An 8,061-nucleotide genomic window follows, 5' to 3' on the forward strand; every position below is an offset into this window, starting at 1 on the left:
ATCTAACTATGCCACATGTTATTCTCTAACAATTCTTAAAATAAATTTGATTTTATATTCAAATAGTATTGTATATCTAAGTCAAGTAAACTCACATGACATTTGCATAGAGGTGGGACAAGATACGTGTTTGTTGAAATTAAAATGGTCCATAACGCGTCAACATTTGAGTGTCTTGTTGATTTCAAGATAACATCTCTCCCACTTGTCATGGGTTCAAATTAACATTGGGAAAGACGAAGATCGACAATGGTTCATATCATCTATTGTACCACTGAGAAGGAAAAAGAATGTTATTATTTCACATACAAACTAACAAAAATAAATAAATAAATATGATTGCAAAAATTTGATTAAAAACATGTATCCACCCAACTGCTAAGTAAATGTTAAATCGCACTATTTAAAAAGTTATAAATGGTGTTATCTTTTTGTCAGTATGATTTATATCAATTCGTATGCTTATTGCATAGAGAAAATGGCATAATGACATATAGGTCATTGGAATAAGGATAATATCTATATATTTATTTTAGTCACTTCATTAATAATATTGAGGTTCTATGAATTTGAATTGGGGTGTTTTATTATCTTTTTGCATAACTCATTAATATAGCTAAATTAAAGACTAAAAGACAGAAGTCATGAATAATAGTGACAATAATTCATATTTTATGCATATCTTTCTAACTCATGACAACTAATATACATATATTGTGGAATAGATATACAATGATGCAGATTTTTTTTTTTTTTTGCTAGGATATGACATTGCCACGCATTATTCTCTAATAATTTTTATAATGAATTTGATTTTATAGTTAATGAGTGGTGTATTTTTAAGTCAAGTAACTTCTCTAACAAGTTGATAAATATGCCAATATTGTCAAGCTCAACAAGACAAGGATACTAGTTAGTTGTATTCATATTGGTAAAAACAACGTAGCTTTACGAGAAAGAAATCTTAATTATTTTTCATACATTTTAAATGAAGAATTAGGGGCTAGTCCCTCAATTCTTTTTTTTAATGAACTAATAAATTCTATATGATATGAAAATCAATTTTTATAATAATAAATATTTTTTATATAATTTACTCCAAAAAAAATGAAAAGACTTACAAGTGTATATTAATATTAAGTATCAATTTTTTATTGATGAAAAGTTAATGTTAAAAAACATTTTAATGAACTAATAAATTATATGTTTTTAAAATGTGTAGAAGAATTATATAGTTTTGTTTAAAGTGAGTGAGTGAGTGAGTGAGTGCGTGCGTGCGTGTTTGTGTTTAAAATGTGTGTAGAAGAATTATATAGTTTTGTGTGTGTTTAAAATGTGTAGAAGAATTATACAGTTTTGTGAAGAATTATATAGTTTTGTGTGTGTTTAAAATGTGTAGAAGAAAATGTGTTTTGTGTGTGTTTAAAATGTGTAGAAGAATTATATAGTTGTGTGTGTGTGATATTGATAAGAATAAAAATAATTTATGTCTATTTACTTTATTCATTTCATTGATAACATGGAGGTTGTATAAATTGAAATGATTTTTTTATCTTTTTACACAACTCATTAATATAGCCAAAGAGAATAAGAAGCCATGAATGGTGATAATTCATATTTTATACATAATTGTCCCAGTGAAGACAATGCATATACCTATATTATGGAAAAACATCACAGAATGATGTAGATTTTTTTGTTAGAATCTGAATGTGCCACACATTAGTCTCTAATAATTATTCTTAGAAAAAAAAATTGATTTTATAATAAAAAAAAGTGTTGTATATTTTCAAGTCAAGTAAACCCACAGTCATTGGCAAATGAGGACAATAACATGTGTTTGTTGAAATTAGACTGTTTCTCACCATGTCAATGTTTGAGTGTCTTGTAGTTTTGGAGATGGCAGCTCTCCACTTGTCGTGGGTTCGGATTCACATAAAGAAAGGAGAAGAATGGTCCATATCATGTATTGTACCACCAATGGAGGGGAAAAAAAATTATTTCACATACAAACTAATAAAAATAAATAAATAAATATGATTGCACATCGATGGATTTGTTTGCTTCAAATGTAATTTTATAGTAATTTCAATGCTCCAAGGTTAATTAATAGTACTAAAATGTTATTATATAAATTTATCTTTAAAATACACTGATGATGGACCTCTTATCTATTTTGCTTTAATTACAAGAATTTAACTGAAAATATTCATCCACCCAACTACTAAGTAATAGCTAAATTACACTATTAAAAAAAATATAAATAGTGGTTATCTTTCTGTCAGTATGATTTGTATCAATTCATAAAGTGAAAAGAAAATGGCATAATGTTATATATGTCAATGGAATAAGAACAATTTCTGTATATTTATTTTAATCATTTCATTGATAATATTGAAGTTTTATGAATTGCGGTTGTTTTTTTTTTCCCCTTTCTTTAAAACAACTCATTAATATGGCCAAAGACTAAGAGCATGTTTGGATACATTACTTTTGGCTTTTGAAAATCACATTTCCACCTTTGAAATGTAGAATATTGTTTGAAAATTTGATAATGGATCAAACTCACTTTTGAATGCACATTCAAGAACCCATTGATAGTGAATTTGGGAACTTGCCACCAAAAAGCTTTTAAAATTCAGCTTCTGAGATGTTAATGGGATAATACACATGGCATATGATAGGTGGATTGCAACATTCCAAAAATTTAATCCAAAATTAATTAAATTAATTAAGGATAAGTGAGTAATTTTAGAGACATATTTAGAGATAAATAATTTTTGTTAGGAGATTATTGTTGAATTTAATTTAGAATAAATTTAAATCTTAAGTTATGATTTTTTAAAAAAAAATAAAAATTATTATTATATAAAAGGAAAAAAAACAAGAGAAATAGATGGGAAATGGACGTTTGTGCATGTGTGTGTAGTGTGTAATATTATTAAAAAAAGAAGAAGAAGAAGAAGAAGAAGAAGAAGAAGATAAAGAAGAAGAAGAATGAAAAGGATTAAAGAAAATGAATAAAGAAGGGGCGGATGGGTTTGGCATGTCAAGGGTGTGTGTGTGTATTAAATAAAACAAAAGAGAGAGGCGTGAATTCTCTCACACGAGACCCACAGATTTTTTTTAAAACAATGCACCTGATTCTTTTATTCATTTCCCTTTCTTCTTTTTTCATTTCTTCTTGCGCGATAGAGAAAGCGAAAACAAAAACAGCAAGCACAGCACCTGCAACTCAAGCTAAAGTAGAAGATAGGACTTCATAATAAAATACTTCAGATAAAATTTTAAGTATTTTAAAACTAGATAAGTGTTCTAAACATTTTTTTTAATCAATTTTTTCCTTGAATTGCAAATTTTAAGATTTTGAAAAACCTAGGATTTGAAAGAAAGATAAATTTTTTATTAGTAAATCTGGTTATTCAGGTTGTTGGTAGTGTAAAAATATTTTAGAGTATTATTTTGTTGATAGAATTAGAATTTGAGGCCTTTAAGTTTATCCCTAAATTTTTATGGGTAGATTTTTTATTAAATCTGAGAATATAAATTGATTTGTTGATGTTTAGATAATTATTTAGAATGAGAAATAAATTATTATAGCTATAAGATAATGATTCTAGGCTTGAGATCAAGTTTGTAATTTTTGAATATTTTTAGGTGCAAATTTTTAGAATAAAAGGAAAATTTTTGATATTAGAAAATTATTTAAATGATGTTTTTAGCCAAATTTCAATAAAATTATTGTGAAGGAGGCTATTGAACTGAATAAATAGGTTCAAATACATGAAATTAAATTTTAGAACTTAAGAGGCTAAGACTAAGGTCTTAAAAAAATGAAATAAAATAAAATAATACTTAGGCGTTAGAATATGAGTGAAAATTATTTTAATAATATTATTGACATGTTGGAATATAATTAATTATAAATTAATTTTCTTTTGACACCATTCAAGCTTTGAAAGTGCTGTAACTTGAGAGATAATCTTTAACCCCTCAAAAGTTGAGGTAACTAGAAAAAATCTATTTTATACATTTATGTGTTAATTAATTATTTATATTTGTAAAACAAATGAATATGTGTGTGTGTGTATCCAAATCTTGAATTATTGTTTGTAATACATATTGTGGCTTTGTTGAAATCCTATAATTTGTAACCTTGTTAATTATGACATAATTTGAGTAATGAGATTGAGGGTTGATGTTGATGTGCATACTCTCAATTATAAATTGTGGATTATGCATAGTGATGAATTGTATAAGAGCATGTTGAGTTTTATATGATGCTAATGTAATTTATGTGATAATATAAAAATCGATGCAAGAGGCATGATTGAAATATAATGATTCTTGATACTTGTTGAGCAAAAAAGTTAATGAGCATGTGGGATAATTGTGAATTATATGTATAAGTTTTTGAAATACATTTTCTCATGAATATGATCATATGGCGGGAGTTTGCCTTAGTGAAGGAGCTAGTGGTTGTGCAAAATTCATATGGTACTTGATTATTAACCAATAATCTTAGGGGTTAAAGCTGTTACTTACTTTGTAAGGTACTGTAGCATTGTTTCTATTAAGGGATTTAATCCTACTAGCTTACCTGGAGTTTTGGATAAAGCTAGTTTTGGATATGACACCCCATAGTGTGTGATTTGAGGGAAATCATATTCATAAGTGAGTAAGGTAACCTGACCCAGTAGCCCCTCATGATATAATTAAGGCCTTAGGAAGTCTCACCACATAGACGATTCCTTCTAGTTGTTGGCCCACGAATTTCATGTTAGAGAAAATAAAGGAAAATATAAGGAAGATATTGATCATACATATTATTATTTTCATGCCATTTGAGTGATTGATGGCTATGTTGAAAATATGATTGTAATTGTGAAAACGAGAATATGTGGTAAATATGTGAATAATGTATATGTGGCCATTTGTGCTAATTTAGTACAAATATTCAGTACTTGTGGGTGATCGTGCCAATTCTATACTCGGCTTTATTCTTGAGATTATTTACATAAGTTAGACATTAATGTGATTAGCATGATCTTGATTTGATTGTTTACATGATCATCTTGATGGATTATTAGCCACTTGTATTCATAATTACTTATCATACATTTATATAACTTAAATGTACATTGGTTATTGAGTGGTTGTACTCACCCCTCTCTTTTAACATATTATAGGAGCTAACTCATTTGGCAAGAATAGATGAAAGGAGCATTAGACCAAGTGATAATAATCACTTTTATAGGCCTTTCTCTTTTTATTTTGATATGTATATTTAGTTTATGATATTGCCAACTAAGATAATATACTGTTGATCCACTTGCATTATAAGTTTTGTGTTGGATGGAAATGTATTTTGGGTCCTTAGGAATGTGGCTTGATGCTTGTGTTTATATTAATGGACCAGAATATTTATGCAAGTGAAAATAATTATTATCTACTTAATTTAAAAACTTGAATGTTGTTATGGACTCCCCTTGTTTTTTTGATGTCCAAGGGTGAATATTAATTATATGTGAATGCAAAGAAAAATACATGTATATGATGAGCTATTGATGAATAGATGATATATAGAGTATGATGACTAGGTAATAGTCATTGGAATAAATGTGATTGAAACTTTAACCCCCTACTGTCAGTTATGAAAGGACTTGAGTAGCCAAGTGTTATGTTGATAAATATGTGTGTGTGTGTGTGTGATGTGGAGTAAGGCATAGAGAGCAAATAAAGAGAGAAGTTTTTGTCCTATGTTGAGATGTGTTTTCTTAATCATACTTCCGCATATGTTCAATTGAATGATATAAGTTTTTGAAATATTTTAAAGACCTGAGATCCCTTGATTTTATATAGTTTGTAAAAATACATGTTAAGGATTTGTTTAGGTTAATCTCTATAGGATAATCCTTTTGGGTTAGTCCTTAATTAACCATGGTTAGTGTAATGATCTAGGTCTTAATTTAGGACACCCATTACATGAATAACAAGTTTACATTATTGCATTAGTAAATTCCACATGAGCCCCCATCAACTTTATTTTATAATCTTATTTTTTAAATAAAAATTACATAAAAATGTCATGCGATTTCAAAAAAAAAATAATAATGTTATGTCACAGAGAATTATTATCTTCAATATATCTAACTTTATAATTTTTATTATTATTATTTAAAATACCAAATTTCATGTTATTTAAATTTTTTGGTGGTGAATGTAGTAATGTTTTTGTGGTGAATTTAATAATAATTTTGTCAATATATCTAACTTTTTTTTATTCCTATTATTTAACATATCAAATTTTATGTTATTGAAAATTTTTATTACATTTTTTAAACATATCTAATATATTACATTTATATAACAAAAATTACAAGTCATTATAAATTATTGTCATTTTTGTAATTGTACATTCAAAAATACTTTTTATTATATATAATCTAAATACTTTTTAGTTTATCAAACTAATTTTAAAAAAAATATATTCAAACACAAATTTCATTATAACAATTGATTATTATTAAATTAATTTTTATCAAATAAACTTTTAATAAATAAACTTTTGATAAACTGAAAACCAAACACACACTAAAAGAAGTCATGATTGGTGACAAGTAAACAAAATTTTCCTAATTATGACAAGTCATATACCTATCTATGTTATGGAAAAAATATACAATGATGTAGATTTTTTTTGTTAAGATATGACTATGCCACACATTATTCTGTAACAATTCTTATAATTAATTTGATTTTATAATTAATTTGTGTTGCATTATTTTAAGTCAACTCAACTCTTATGTCCTTGGCAAAAAGGAAGCAGGACAATAATACGTGGTCCTTGTAACTTCCTTGCAAGATAATCATCTTAATTATTTTTTCTTATATTTTAAATGAAGAATTTGCAAGTTATGCTATCGCAGGCCACTCATTGGTACGAAACAAAAAAACACACAGTTTTGTTATTTTTAACATAATATGATGGTGATTTGAATTCTTTGTATGGATTTGAATACTCTCACCACAACGATTCAGTTTTTTCCGATTAAATTGTCATATTAATACTGTAAATAAACCTTTCGATCTCCACCTTTTATTTTTTGAAGCTTTGGATTTAATACAAATTAGACATCTACTGGTACGGAAAAAAAACAATACACAATTTTAATCAAGTGATTTCCAATCAATATTTAATATAAAGAAACCAATATAATTTAAAATTTTGCTTTATTGATATATTTTCAAATATTCGATTTATGAAATGTGATAGTGTAGTGTATACATACAAATGTACAGGGACAATCGTAGTAATACTATGCTTATGTTATGTTTGGACCCATATGTATTTAGATTTGAGCCAAATTCATTATTTAGGTAATTAAAAAATATGTGAATTTGAATTTATCTCAATTTAAAATTTTTTCTAAACCCAATTATTTCAAAGTTCCCTGGAAGCCTTTCTCTTCCATTGCATTCATTTGTAGACTTCATTGCCTTCTCTATTTTGACATTATTGACTAGGACTAGACTACCGTACCAACTTGGACTGGATTACCGACAATAATGGAGATTGGATGACAGACTTTGAGAGGGACCAGACCACTAGCGCCAATTGGGACTGCATGACCAATGTTGACCGAGACTGCACCACCAGCGCCAATTAGGAATGGACCGCTAGCACTGATCAAGACCAGATGGTAGACTTTAATGGAACCAAATCACTGGCGCCAATCGAGACCAAATGATCAATGTCAATTGGGATTGGACGGCAAACTCTAATGGGGACAAGACTACCAATGCTGATTAGGTTCAGACTGTCATCTTCAACCGAGACTGGATGGCCATCTTTTACTAGGATTGAAGGTTGATGCTAATTGGGACCAGACGACCAATTTCAACTAGTGCCAAACCACCAGCATTTATCAAATTTAGGATTTAAAATTTTAATTCACATTCAATCACCCTCTTCTACTACCAAGTGCTGATCCATCATTGTCGTCTTCATTCGATGTCGGTGCACTACTATCATATGATGTTGGTCTACTACAACCACCC

The sequence above is a fragment of the Prosopis cineraria genome, unplaced genomic scaffold (genome assembly GCF_029017545.1).
Source record: "Prosopis cineraria cultivar Desert tree isolate PC_DT_omini unplaced genomic scaffold, ASM2901754v1 PC3, whole genome shotgun sequence".
Lineage (NCBI taxonomy): Eukaryota > Viridiplantae > Streptophyta > Magnoliopsida > Fabales > Fabaceae > Prosopis > Prosopis cineraria.